Source organism: Symphalangus syndactylus, chromosome 16, assembly GCF_028878055.3.
Source record: "Symphalangus syndactylus isolate Jambi chromosome 16, NHGRI_mSymSyn1-v2.1_pri, whole genome shotgun sequence".
Taxonomy (NCBI): domain Eukaryota; kingdom Metazoa; phylum Chordata; class Mammalia; order Primates; family Hylobatidae; genus Symphalangus; species Symphalangus syndactylus.
In genome coordinates, this window is record NC_072438.2 from 47910232 (window position 1) to 47923341 (window position 13110).

The following is a 13110-nucleotide window of genomic DNA, read 5'->3' on the forward strand; positions in this document are numbered from 1 at the left end:
TCGGTGCCTCATCAAAAAGCTTAGACTTCATCCTGAGGGTGGCAAGGAGCCCCTGAAGAGTTGGGATGATATGCCCAGACCTGCAGAAGATTGCAGAAGATCACCTTGGAGGCAGTGTACAGTAGAAACAGAAAGAGACCAGCAAAAAGGCAAGCGCAGCCTCCAAGGTGAGAAGCAACCGAGGTGGGAGGGAAGGTGGAGGCACACATTCAGAAACAGCAGGCTCCACGCAGGAGCTAGAGTCAGGGTGCCTTAAGGAACCGTAAGATGGAGGTCCAGGTGCACTGTGGAATAGACTTAGCATCCCTTCTCCTGGAAGCTTTGCCCCACACACTCCCCACATCCAACCAGGATGAGTGCTCGTCTGGGAAGCACTGAGTATTTCTCCCAGTAATACACATCACATAGTACTGTCATTCATTCTTTAGCTGTCAGCCTTTCTCTACAGACCCAGAGCTCCCAGCAGGCAGAGGCAGTGGCCATCCTGGTCAGTGTCCACGTGTGGCATCTGGAACAGTGCCCAGCACTTGGGAAGCCAAACTGAGTGAACAGAGCTGGATAAGCCAGGAGGCCACTGCTGTCATTCAGGGGAAAGATGACTGTGTCATGGGAAAGGAATTCGAAAGATATAACAACTGAGCTTCTTAATTTCTCTCTAGTCTGTTGATACCATTCAAAACACTGAATGAAACGCTTTCCAAGTCAATTATGTTATGAAAATTCAACAGTAAATCTGCTCTGTTGAGTGATGTCCACGAAAGCTCACATCCCTGTGGAAAGTCAGAAAGGATCATGGTTTGAGCCCTTTTACAAGCAAAAATAAGGCATAATTCTAGGCCACAGAGAAAGTGCCACCTCATTGGGATAACAAGTTTGCCTTCTTTTGTTTTCAGAATAATTCTGCAAAGCCTCCAAGCAGAGGATGGAAACATTTCAAATCCTGCTGACATAGTCTGCATCTTTGCTTTGATTTTTAGATATGATTCCAAGCAGGCAGATAATGTTGTGACCCAATTACGGGGTATTTTGGAAGTAGTAGGCACCCAACTTGGGAGTGAAGCTGGTGGGTGTAAAGGGAAGAGTTACTAAGCAAGCACTACCACCTGCCTCTCAGTCCTTCATGGGATTTTACAGAGAAGGGAGCTATGACAATCAGGAAGTAATGCAACATCTCCCCTGACCCGCTTCCCATTTTCTCACCATTCCCAAAATAGACAGAGCTAAGGAAAATCATAAATATAATTCTCAGCCCTCTAGGGACAAGCTCATTAAGGGCATAAATTTGGGTCCCTGGGAAAAAAGGGATGAAAGGCAAAGCTATTAAAAACCTTAGAATCAAGAGATGGAGACAATGGGAAATAAAGCCAATGGACAAAAAGGAACTAGAAAAACACAAAAACAATGGCCATTTCCTACAACAAAGCATACTTAGAGGTAGGGCTACAAGCTCAACTGCCCTGGATACTCTAAACTTAAGCTCTTTAGAGTCAAAAGGTAAAGTTTTTGTTTAAAACTAAAAATAAAAATACTGGTTAAGGTCTTATTTCACATCAAGTATTGTTCTCTGCGCTTATACATTCACTGACAAAATCTTCATAACAATCATATTATATAAGCACAATTAGTATTCCTATTTGCAGATGAGCAAACTGAGTACTGTGTAATTCTGTTGTCAAAGTACAATTCTGTTGCCCTTTGTCATACGGCTATTAAATTGCAGAGCAGTACTGGGACTTGACCACTAAACCCCTGCTGCCTCCTTCTAGGGCTATCCTTGCACATGTTGTAGGATGTCTAGTAGCATTCTTAGTCTCTTCCTACTAGATGCCAGTAGTTATCCCTCCACAGTCACAATGACCAAAATGTCACTGCCAAATGTTCCCCGGTGAGCAAAACTGCCCTGCTTAAGAACTACTGCCACAGAGATTTGAAAGGCCAAATCCCGAGTTCCCTTACAAAAGGAGTAGCAAATCCTGGGTGGCAGGTAGGAATAAAATTGAGTTAAGGAAAGATGATAAAGGAATCAGCTGAAGGGTTTGCTGTAGTGGGAATTTTACACGAGGAGTCACTCACCACAGCTCTTGCCACTCTCACAGCATTAGGACAGCTTTCCTTCCCCTCCACTCCCATCACACACGTGCTTCTACTGCAGCACCCTATAAGCAATGTTCTGGTACATTTCTCTCTGTCCTCCTGAACTTAGCACAGTGCCTGGCACGAAGTATGTACTCAATAAGCATTTGCTGAACAAAGGAAGGAACAAATGAAGCCGAGGTTCCTGGATGTCACCAAATGAATGTCTCTCTTCACCAGTGTCCTGGAAAAGGTATAAATAGACCTTGGTTCTTGGAGAGGACAAGAGGTTCTGATCAGATAATTTGAAGAATCTGAGTCTGAATCAATGCTTCCCAAGGTGTCTCTACACCCAAATCATGCCTCTGCTGTGTTCAAAATTTGCAATGTGGTATATGATCATTTCTTGAAATGTCAAGAAAATTTCAATGGTATTAGTTCCCCCAGGAATGAACCAACTCAAGAAACCTAACTCATGCTAAGGAAATTCTGATTTATTCACTTCCACTGACAAACAATACCACCTAGCAAATTGGGATACTCAATGTGGCAGGTCGACTGACTCTCTTGCCCAGGACGGAAGTCTACCTGAGAAACAGAATGAAGATCAGAAGGTAAGAACAGAGCCAGCACCAAAGAGCAAGCAGGATGCTGCCAGGGAGAGGCACCACACCTGTAATCCCAGCACTTTGGGAGGCTGAGGCAGGCAGATCACTTACTTGAGGCCAGGAGTTCAAGACCTGCTTGGCCAAAGTGGTGAAACCCCAGCCTCTACTAAAAATACAAAAATTAGCCGGATACAGGGGTGGGCACCTGTAGTTCCAGCTACTTGGGTAGCTGAAGCAGAAAAATTGCTTGAACCTGGGAGGTGGAGGTTGCAGTGAGCCGTGATTATGCCACTGCATTCCAGCCTGGGTGACCAAGTGGGACTCTATCTCAAAAGAAAAAAAGGAAATAATTTGTTGTTGTTTTGACACTCCTTCTTCACCCCACAATAGCAACCAAAACTAAAGGTGAATAACAGCAATTCCATGAGCAAATCATTCTGAAGCTTCCTCCAGCAATTCAAGGCTCACCCTGGAGGGGATGATACTGCAGAGGTCTGGGCCAAGCTGACTATTACACAATTCTAGGTTCTGTGGCTTTAACCCATCACCATTTCCTAGAATCACTAACTAAGAATTGCTAAAGAGTGTTGTTTTGCCAGAAAGAGGCCTGCATCATGCAAAGAATCAAATGTCAAGATACATCTTGAGGTTCACCCGCTGAAATTCACACTTCAACCACTTGCCCATTCTGCTCCCTTACACCCTCATCTTTCATCTTGGCGCTTTCCTTGTCATTCTCAAGCTATAATTCAAAAACAGTCACTGGCTCCTAGGGCACTTTCAAAATTAGCTCATTCACAGTTTCTAGGACCTTGGGTGACTCTATATTCCTGGAAAGCCCAGGGGCCCCATCAGCTGACCCACAAACTCCACATGTTGGCCTGGCCTCCATGACTCAACTCAATCCCAAGGCAGGCCTCCCTGCATCTCAGGCCCAGATTCCCAGACTTACCAATTTCGTGGACCATTAAGCAGCTCGATAAAAATATTCTCATCAAATCATAAAAGAATCTTACCCAAAAATGAGAAAGGCATAGTATCAGAGAAAAAGACACATCTTCTTATTTGAACAATTATGACATATTCACTACATCATTATCATCATTGTGATAAGAACAGTGAAAACCACTAACCAATAATAAACGACCTGTGGGCCTAACCTTATGCTCTGCATATAGGAGATACTCAGTTACTTTTAAATTGTGTGGAAACTGAGCTCTGACTTACACGATAGGGACACATCCCATACCTCCAGCAATGCCAGGCCTTCCTTCTTCAACGATGGCATTTCCCTTTATCCTCTGGTATTCTGCAAAGTCCCTCCAATCTATCTCACCCTCTTAAACACATGTTTTTCCTTCTAGCTCGATTCCAACATTCTGCATTCTTTTTTTTTTGAGACAGAGTCTCGCCCTTTCACCCAGGCTGGAGTGCAGTGGTGCGGTCTTAGCTCACAGCAACCTCCAACCTCCTGGGTTCAAGCGATTCTCCTGCTTCAGCCTCCTGGGTAGCTGAAATTACAGGTGCGTGCCACCATGCCCAGCTAATTTTTGTATTTTTAGTAGAGACGGGGTTTCACCACGTTGGCCAGGCTGGTTTCGAACTCCCGACCTCAAGTGAGCCACCTGCCTCGGCCTCCAAAAGTGCTGGGATTACAGGCAAGAGCCACTGCTCCCGGCCTCTGCATTCTTTTTCATCAACTTAAAAAAAACAACACTCTTCCTCCCACTCTCAGCATTCCTGAAGCATACTTGCCAATGAGTTGCACTTCGGGAACTTCAGTTATTACCTAGCAAACAAAGTTTGCAGGATTTCCACAAGAGGAAAAGAGAGGGTAGAACTGGTAAACTTTGTTTATAACCACTGTCAAGTCATTAACCAACAACAAAGAAAAGCTTTAATCCACCCTTTTTTATACCATTCTTTTTTTTCCATGTTCTCTTCCCTTATTTGTCCACGTGAATCTGTACATTTTATATACCAATAAATTATATATTGGGATTTTTCTCTGATTATAAAAGAAATACATGTCCATTACAGAAAACAAGATAAGATTCAAACACTATGGAAATAGATTATATAGAAAGGGAATGTCTCCTGTAACTCTACACACAAAGAGCTCTAATACCTTTAAACTGATCAAGCTTCTTACTTCTTGCCCAGTTGTGGGACTTGACCTTCCACCTTCTATGCCCTTCCACCTTCTATGCCCTTCCTCTCTCCCAGCTCTCATCTAATGTCTGCAGTTAATGACCCACTCCTCACAGGGGTCCAGGAACCCTGGAGCCTGGTTATGATTAGAGGAACTAGAGTCACTCTCCCTTTATTAAAAATTATTTCAATGGAATAACAACTCCTCACTGACTCACTTAAAGGTTAATGAGGCTGAGTTTTGTGAGCCTCTTGAAAGCAAAGTGCACTAAAAACACCAAATGGGATTGGTTTCCTTTGCTCTCTGCCCCATCGCAGCTTGCCAAGAAAAAAAGAAAAAAAAGCTCGTGATCTTGCTAATGACACTGAGTAGACACATTTCACCAGCCACCACTCCTGCTACTGCAGCAGCCAACCACAGGCATCTGTCCAACACAGTGACAGGGCTGACGTTAAATGAGAATGAAAGTCATATCCCAGAGACCAAGGGCTGCATTTCTCATCAAGGGGAGAAGACAAAGGCTGGGACACAGGAAAAGCTTGCCAAAATTTCACAAGGGTGGGCCTGGGAAGCAAAGCACAGGACCCCCTCCCCTGCACCCTAGGTAGAGGTTTCTTTCTCAGACTATCTGTGTGCCCAAGAGCAGAAAGTCTCCCCGCAGAAAATGCTATGAAGTAGTTTCAAATGTCGAATACACGTTACCGAAATCTAATCATTACCTTATCTGCTAACTAGACTGGCAGGGCCATAAAGTTAATTTTATGACAACCATTTTATAACAAATGAAAACTACAAGGGAAGTAGGAATTGGGTAAAAAAAGAAGGGCATTCGACAAAGCAGTGACCAGACAGGGAAACACAAAATCACCTCCAAATAATGCTCTAAACCAGTGGTCCCCAGACAGCGTTCATGAAAGACAATTTTTCCACGGATGGGGTTGGGGATTGGGATGAAACTGTTCCAACTCAGATCAACAAGCAGTAGATTCTCATAGGGAGTGCACAACCAAGATCCCACACATGCAGTTCACAACAGGGTTCACAGTCCTGTGAGAATCAAATGCCGCCACTGATTTGACAGGAGGTGGAGCTCAGATGGTAAAGCTCACTCGCCGGCCGCTCACCTCCCGCTCTATGGCCCGGTTCCTAATAGGCCACTGACCAGTTCAGGTCCAAAGCAGAGGGCTGGGGACCCCTGCTCTTAAATGAAGACCTCTCTCCTCGAATGGCTGCATCACAGATCTCTAGACTGGGACAAGAAGGACCCGATAGACAACCAGAGGGTGACTGCAGCTCTCTCATTTTACAGATGGGAAAACAGGCCCAGAGACATAACTGACTTTTTCCAGGTAACACAGTGAATTGAAGTAAGGGACAAGCCAGCCCCAAAGGCAAGTCTTTGGGGTCCCTAGTTAGTGGTCTTTCCTCCAAATCCCCCCAGACCCTTTATTATGGAGAGTCTGTTACTCTGCCTCTGACAAACCATTTCAGCTGAGAGAAATGCCATCAACACATATCAGCATGCAGAATATGCACTAATAACATATTAAAATCAAAATGGCTAATCAGGTTTATCTTCCTGACATCTAATTTCATTTGTCGGTAGTGCAACATTGTTGAAAATAAATGAACACAAAACAGTTTTAAAATCTGGATAGAATCTTCTTGAAAACATTCAAATCATTCTGAAGATATGCAGTTTCAATCAAATTTAATTCTAAATAACAAATCAAAGATGCTTAAAAGAGAATGCTTACTGAATAATAATGGAACCAATTAAAGATATTTTCATATAAGATAAAAGCTTAAAGCTCTATTGCTGTGAAATCATGAGCATCCACCTTTTCAGAGGGGTTTTCTTAGACAGCTGACATTTATGCATAGATGCTTACAGCATAAGATGATATATACAAAACCTTAATAGGATAATAGGACACATAAAAAGCACTGAACAGGCCAGGCGCGATGGCTCACACCTGTAATCCCAGCACTTTGGGAGACCGAGACAGGTGGATCTCCTGAGGTCAGGACTTGGAGACCAGCCTGGCCAACATGGTGAAACCCCATCTCTACTAAAATTACAAAAACTAGCCAGGCATGGTGGCGGGCACCTGGAATTCCAGCTACTCAGGAGGCTGAGGCAGGAGAATTACTTGAACCTGGGAAGCAGAGGTTGCAGTGAGCCAAGATCGCACCACTACACTCCACCCTGGGTGACAGACTGAAACTGTCTCAAAAATAATAATAGGCACTGAACAAATGCTGGTTTCCTAACCCCATGTAGGAAAATAAGTATCCCCCCCCACAACCAGTAATAACTTATTACAATATTTTCCTAAAAGTCTGTCCCACCTGCTCCCCTCCCCTGCCCCTGGAAAACTTAAGGTGTTATATCACAAGGGTATTGTCTAGTTTTGTTTTGCTATTTATTTATTTATTTATTTATTTATTTATTTATTTTGAGACGGAGTCTCACCCTTTTGCCCAGGCTGGAGTGCAGTGGCGCGATCTTGGCTCACTGCAACCTCCACCTCCCAGGTTCAAGTGATTCTGCCTCAGCTTTCCCAGTAGCTAGGATTACAGACGGGAGCCACCACACCCGGCTAGTTTTGTATTTTTTTAGAGACGGGGGTTTTACCTCTTGGCCAGGCTGGTCTCAAACTGCTGACCTCAAGTGATCTGCCCGCCTCAGCCTTCCAAAGTGCTGTGATTATAGGCGTTAGCCACCACACCCGGCCAGGTATTGTCTATTTTTAAAGTGAAATTGAAAAAGGTACACAGACATGACACACCATTTTTCTTTTTTTTCCTTCAACTTTTAAATTCCGGGTACGTTTGCAGAATGTGCAGATTTGTTATACAGGTAAACATGTACTTTGGTGGTTTGATGCACACATCAACCCATCACCTAGGTATTAAGCCCAGCATCTATTAGCTATTCTTCCTGATGCTCTCCCTTCCACTTTTCTTAAAAGACAAATTGAGATATCCAGTAATCAGGACAGTCCACACACATCACTATTCTAATATTATGGCAAGGCTTTCAGTATTCATTCCTGTGGTAACAGAAAAATAAAAGAATTCAATGTTCATACGCTGCTGTTTCTCTGGTGGCAGGAAAAGAAAACAGTCATCAAAAGGTTGAAACATGACAAAAAGTAGCAGTTTAAAAATGTTTTATGTTTGTACATGTGGATTCTTACAATATATGCAATAGTCTTTTCCCAAGTAATTTTGGAGTCAGTATTCATATTATTCCAGTTAAGTGTAAACGCCAGTATTCTACACTTTAGCTCATCAAGCTTTCTTTTTTTCAGAGACAGGGTCTCACTCTGTTGCCCAGGCTGGAGTGCAGTGGCGTGATCATAGCTCACTACAGCCTCAAACTCCTAGGCTCAAGCAATCCTCCCACCTCACCAACAAGCTTTTCAATTACTACTTCATAAAAATTTCAGAAAGCCGGCTCACATTGGCTCCTTGAAGGTTAATTTATTCAGTTAAAAGTATCCATTTGAAGAGGAATAAAAAGTATAGGACCTAAAAACCTTCTGTGGAAAGGATCTTTTTAGAGTCCTCTCTCAAAGGCTCTCAGCAAATATCTAGAGACATGGTTATATCCGGTTTATGAAGACTATCGGTGACTTCGGGGTCATATAGCACATGGACAACGAAAGAACAACAATTGAAATCTTGCACTTGTACCCCACCACCTTCCGCCCTAAGATCAGCCCACTGTACTCTACTGCCACCTGTGTTCTCTCAGCATTTACCCAGCCTGGAGGTTTCCCCATCCTCGCCAAAAACATCATCCTTCATGAACGATGCCATTTCTAGGATGTTGCAAGTTATGAAAAACAACTGTTGAACAAATATTGCTTACAAGCTACAAGTTGAAAACGAGAAGGTTGCTACCTAAGTTCATGAAGAAATCCCCTTTCAAGGATTCCATCTGTTCCTAAAAGGCCAGCCACACAAATTCTAATACTCTGCATTATTATGGCCATTTGGGGACAAGATTTTAAATCTGAAACCATGACAAGAAAAAAAAAAGGCAAGATTTAAGAGAGTAAACTCCAGAAACAACAGATCGAGCTGCCACTGTGTTTGTTTTTTTAATCAGTGAAATATTAAAACAAATCATAAACCCATGCCAATCTCACAAAGTTTCCTCATTCCTTGGAATTCAAACACCACCGATGGCATCATTTTATGATAATCCTTTGGGTATTTCACGTAAGTAATTAGACACGATGTAAAGCCAGTGACTGAGGGACTTAAACTGTCGCCTCCGACAGCCCAGTTGGAGCTTCCGACACTGACCTTATTCTCCTCTAAATTTTAGCCCTCCTCAACCACTCAATCCATCCAAAAACGTCTGTGACAGTCATGGCTCTAAAACCGCGCAGAGCTTGACTACAGAACGGTCGGTGACAACTCCACATATGATTTATCCAAATTTTTTTTTTGAATTCCAGTCCCATGCTCCCTCGGCTGTTTGCCCCGAACCCGTAGTCTACACCACTTCACCGACGTGGAAACCACTTTTCATTGTTTCTATGGGTCTCAGCATCCTTCCCTCCGTCCAGCCCTGTTCTCGCCGCACAAATGTCATTTCTAGCGTACCACCCTCCATTCCGCCCGGCGGGCAGCGCAGGGGCTTTCGGGTCCCAGTGGCCAGTTTCCTCGAGTCGGTCCCCTCTGCACAGCCATTTTCTAGTTAAACGCTCTCTCTGCCACCGGGGGGGAAAAGGAACTTTTCCCCCCTTTCATGTCTCAGCGTGGGGCCTCTGAACCCCTCGTGGAGAAGCCAACCCCGGCTCCAACTCCCCGGCAGGAGCGCGCTGCCGCCCGGGAGGGACAGCCGAGCCGCACAGCGGAGGCCGGTGCCAGGACAAGGGGGTGTGCGCTCTTCCCGCAGGCGCCCACCCTCACTTTTCCCCTCCGCAGTCCCCACCCGGGCGCACTGGCTCCAACCCGGTCTCCCCCGCCCCAGGCCCTGCCAAGCCGGGGTTGCTGAGGGAAAGAGGGCGCCGGGAAGCGGGAGGGATGGAAGTCAAGGAGAGTGAACCCGCAGACGCCGTGCCACTGGCCCTGCGGCGCGGGCGCAGGGCGCACGGGACTCCGCAGCGGGCGCCCCGCTGCAGATGCCGCGGCAGCTGCTGCAGCTGTGGCTGCGACTGAGCGGGCGGCAGTGGCCGCGCAGCCCCGGGGCCGGGAGCAGAGGAGCAGCCGCCGGGGGAACCCGCAGCCGCTCGCCGCACGCTGCTGCCGCTGCCCGGGTGTTTCCCCAGCACTCTCGTGCTGCCCTGGAATCCCGGGCAAAGGCAAGGAAGAAAGCGGGGCTCACCAGTGGTGCGCGCAGCGCTTCCCTCGGCTCCGGCGCCCAGCGGCTCTCCTCCAGTCTCGCCCTCCCCGGAGCGCCCAGATCAGCTGCGGTTACAGCGCACTAGCTTCCTACTTGAGACCAGAACGGGCTCCGGCAACTGAGCATGCTCAATGCCGCTCCGCGAGTCCCGCGCAGGGAGGGGCGCTGACGAGATTCCACTTCTCCAGGCTTTGGCAGCGGCTGCGCGAGGGAAGGCTGGAGGGACCCGGCGGGGCGGGGGCCGAATGGGAGAAAGGCGGGGCCGGGGGGCGGGGGCCGGGCAGAAGGAGGCGGGCTGCGCTCCCAGGGCGACCCCTGCAGGTGGAGGCGGCGGGGCCTGCGGGACGCACACTCCCCAATCGCCTGGGAATACGCAGGGAGGCAATGGATGCCCCAGTAAGACTCAAAGGCAGGACGTGCGGTGCAGCCCGGGTATCCCCTCCATGTGGCTGGTGTCTGTCTGCACCAAAAGACAGTTGGGTTACCTTAGCCCTGGCTTTTCTCCCACACGCCAGCATTCCCTTGCAATAGGAAAATGTCCCCACAGGAGAGCTGCCCACACCCACCCAGGCTAACTGCAAGTTGTAGGCGAGACCTTCTCCTTCCTTCTACCTCCTATCCCCACCCCCAGGCATATGCCTCACACACACTCTTCTTTGATCCGGAAATCACAACAAGATAATATCAGGGGAGAAATACAACTGCCGGAGAGGAAAAGCAGGTTTTCCTTTCCATTGCCAATAATATTATCTATAACTCTAATTGTAAGCGTGCAAGCAAAGCCCTGATAAGAGTTGAGTCTCAGTAAGTGGTAAACCGTGCTCTGCCCCCAGACACTGTGAATGACATCCCCAAAGTATCCTTAGGATTGCTCTTCACCAGGGCAGCGGTTGTCAAACTGGAGCCTGGATCAGAATCGCCTGGAGGGTTTGCTGAAGTACAAATCCCTGAGTCCCAATCTGTGTCTCTGAATGGGTAGATATGTGGTGGGGCCCAAGCATCTGTATATCTAACAAGTTCCCATGGGATGCCGATGCTGCTAGTATGAGGACTATACACTTTAGAGAACCCTACCCGTACACAAACACAAACAGTCCTACCGAGGATCTCGAATTAAAAACTCACGATTCTTCCTATGAGGACTCCATGCAGTGGGGTGGGCATTACTTTATTCTTTCCTACCTGAGTTTATTGAGGATCCACGAGGTCTTGTACTAGGCCTGAGGATAGAGGTGAATTTAAAAGCCCAGGCCCCTGCTTTCATGGAATTTATAGTCCGGCCGGGTGACAGACACCTATCAAATAATCACTCAAAACGGTCGTTTCAAACAGGTAGAGTGCTGGAAGGGAAATGCACAAGGTGCGAATAGAGTGTATAGCGGGATCCTCATGCAGACTCAGTGAGGTTGTTACGAAGGGATGGGTGGGGTCTGCCTTGTGGAAGGTGGTTTCTGACTTTTGCACTCCAATAACCTCTCCAATTAACAATTATTTCCCTCAGACCGAGCTGGAGGCCAGCAATCATGTCCCTCCCTCCTACAACATAAAAACAATACTGTCACAGAGAAATCCTTGTAAGTTCATGAAAAGTGTTTACTCTTGGGACTGAGTCTCTGCACCCCAAGATCCACCTAACACGTCCGTGGACCAAGGACAGTCGAGGGCCACAGTAGCCCTCTTGGGGAAAATACAGGCTCTGTGAACTGGAAAGCCTTGTGGTTCTTAGTCTGTGATCTTCAAGGCCAAAGGGGAAAGGAAACCAGCCCAAGACCACCACTCCCGTCAGGAGCGGAGATCGACCAGCCTCCAACCTTGCAGGCGGGTCCTCTTTCCAAGGCACTCTATTCCCGGACCTCACAGCTCCCCTCAGATCCCCGGAACCCAGCCTGGCCACCCGCTCTCTCTCGGGGGTCCCGGGTAGGTGAGCGGCGCCTGCCCCTCCCAGCTCGGTCTCCTCCCGACAGAGAGGAAAACCCGCCGTGGAGTCCGCGGCAGCGGGGCGGGGCGGCGCGCGCAGGCGCAGAAGCCGCCAGGTTGGGCCGAGGAGGCGCCCTGCTCCACACCTGATGCAATCAGCCTTCCGGAAACGGGCTCGGCTGCCGGGCTCACCCAGGAAACACTTCCGCGCCCTCCTCCGGCCGCTGAGCCCTCGGGGGCTGGTTCCCAAACTCCCCCGGCCCGACTTCGCCACGGGCGGTGTTCTGCACCCACCCCCGGGGATCCGCCGGAGAAGTCGAGAAGTCACCGCCTGGGCACACAAAATCCCTGAAATGCCCTGACAGTGACGTCGAAACGGCCACTAAGCGTTCCGCAGCTGCAGGAGGAAATTCCCTTAATTATGAATTTACAGAGGGGACTGATCGGGGCCGGAGGGAAGGCTTTGACCCTTCCCTTGCTTCCTTCCTTCGTCCGCCTCCCAACACATTGTCTCACTGAAAGGAACGTTTATTTTAACAGCAGTTTTAAGGCAGTATGGAGAGGACTCTCCATGCCCTCTGTCTTGCTAAATATGTAACAGCACTTTAGCTTTGCTACATAAAGCTTTCCCACTGCGCGCTCATTTTGTAAATAAGTAATTGGTTTCTCCATACCTCATCATTTCAGATTACAAAGAAAATCATTTCTCATTTCACCACTTCATGCAATTTTTGTATCTATTGTGAGTGGGTTTTTTCTTCATGCTGACTCACCCATTAATTGTTTTCCAAGGAAATGAAATATCCAAGAATATTCCAAGAGCATGTTTTTTAAAGCATGGAAGTAAACGCTGTGAACAGTAGATAAAAATGACCTCTCTTAAGTCCCTTAAGGCCAAAGGTCCTCCTAGGGAGTTGGGGGAAGGAGGCAGATCCAAGGAATTTTATTTGGAAGGATACTTCAAGACCATTCTAGAATCAAATCAAGATCAACTC

The 13110-nt window shown here is 47.3% G+C and overlaps 1 protein-coding gene across 22 annotated transcripts in view; it reads right to left on the reverse strand.

The window, feature by feature from the left end:
• Nucleotides 1-10456, reverse strand: part of APBB2 (amyloid beta precursor protein binding family B member 2) — a 405899-nt gene extending 395443 nt beyond the window's left edge. For 11 of the 22 annotated variants that reach the window (XM_063619811.1, XM_055246438.2, XM_055246444.2 and 8 more), the window contains exon 1: nucleotides 10181-10395. The gene's annotated coding sequence lies outside the window, so the exon portion shown is untranslated. Of the gene's footprint in view, nucleotides 1-10180 lie in introns of all 22 variants that reach the window. The other 11 variants (XM_055246442.2, XM_063619806.1, XM_063619800.1 and 8 more) reach the window with 5 other exon arrangements.
• Between the last annotated feature and the right edge of the window lie 2654 nt (nucleotides 10457-13110).